This window comes from Anopheles ziemanni, assembly GCF_943734765.1.
Source record: "Anopheles ziemanni chromosome X unlocalized genomic scaffold, idAnoZiCoDA_A2_x.2 X_unloc_16, whole genome shotgun sequence".
Lineage (NCBI taxonomy): Eukaryota > Metazoa > Arthropoda > Insecta > Diptera > Culicidae > Anopheles > Anopheles ziemanni.
Window position 1 is genome coordinate 81,586 of NW_026689774.1, and position 715 is coordinate 82,300.

General features: G+C 49.0%; 1 non-coding gene across 1 annotated transcript; it reads right to left on the reverse strand.

Annotated features, from left to right (window-relative positions):
• Nucleotides 1-347: 347 nt before the first annotated feature.
• LOC131291834 (5.8S ribosomal RNA) lies at nt 348-502 on the reverse strand. The gene has a single exon (XR_009189585.1). It is a non-coding gene; the product is annotated as a 5.8S ribosomal RNA (ribosomal RNA).
• Between the last annotated feature and the right edge of the window lie 213 nt (nt 503-715).

The following is a 715-nucleotide window of genomic DNA, read 5'->3' on the forward strand; positions in this document are numbered from 1 at the left end:
AGTTTGTTTGTGTTCCTTTGGTCAACTTCCATACTTGAATCATTTGTGCTACCGCTGCTGCTTCGACGCTACTTTGACATCTTCGCTTCTATTTAAATAAATAAATAAGCTGAAGCTAGACATCAGTAAACACCACCACAGACACCACAAGCACGCCTTCTCCTCGTACTTCCGCCTCACGCGGGAACACGGACGCTCTAAATACTTCGAATTCCAATGCCAGTATATTGTAAACCACGGGTTCTTTAATGCTAGCGGGTCGTCGCGACCCTAGTTAACATCATGGTGCACGTCTCGTGACGGGTGTCACGGCGTAGTTAAATGTATGCGATACATTTCTCAAATATAAGCGCTCAGTCATCTGTACATCATGGTAGGTTCCCACGACGTGCAATATGCGTTCAACTTATCAATGTTCATGTGTCCTGCAGTTCACATTATGACGCGCAGTTAGCTGCGGTCTTCATCGATCCATGAGCCGAGTGATCCACTGCCGAGGGTGACTAACTTGCGTAAGCCGCCGCTGTGCGCGTATACCCGTTCCCCGTAGGGAGGAGCAAGCCGCCGCTTAGAGACGAAGCATAAAGTGTCCTCATTCCACATAGGGCAAGCTGGATGAATCCATTTTACCCAGGACGGCCGAAGCGGCGTGGACCAGGGGAGAACTGAACCTTATACTTCACACCACAGTAAGTCTACGTGTCCTCTTCCACAT